General features: G+C 39.7%; 1 non-coding gene across 1 annotated transcript; it reads left to right on the top strand.

The window, feature by feature from the left end:
* The first annotated feature begins 260 nt into the window (after nt 1-260).
* On the top strand, nt 261-368 carry LOC112763241 (small nucleolar RNA R71). The gene has a single exon (XR_003182845.1). It is a non-coding gene; the product is annotated as a small nucleolar RNA R71 (small nucleolar RNA).

Below are 368 nucleotides of genomic sequence, written 5' to 3'. Positions count from 1 at the left end.
TGAGTCAATATTTTGTTCTGAGCCAATATGGCATTCAGAGTGTCAATCTCAAGAACTCCTTTCTTTTGATTTGTCCCATTGTTCACAGGATTCCTTTCAGAAGTGTACATGAATTGGTTATTTGCAACCATTTCAATTAGTTCTTGAGCTTCTGTAGGCGTCTTCTTCAGATGAAGAGATCCTCCAGCAGAGCTATCCAAAGACATCTTGGATAGTTCAGAGAGACCATCGTAGAAAATACCTATGATGCTCCATTCAGAAAGCATATCAGAGGGACACTTTCTGATTAATTGTTTGTATCTTTCCCAAGCTTCATAGAGGGATTCTCCTTCCTTCTGTCTGAAGGTTTGGACTTCCACTCTAAGCTT

This window comes from Arachis hypogaea, chromosome 2, assembly GCF_003086295.3.
Source record: "Arachis hypogaea cultivar Tifrunner chromosome 2, arahy.Tifrunner.gnm2.J5K5, whole genome shotgun sequence".
Lineage (NCBI taxonomy): Eukaryota > Viridiplantae > Streptophyta > Magnoliopsida > Fabales > Fabaceae > Arachis > Arachis hypogaea.
This window is presented reverse-complemented; position numbering and strand designations above follow the sequence as displayed.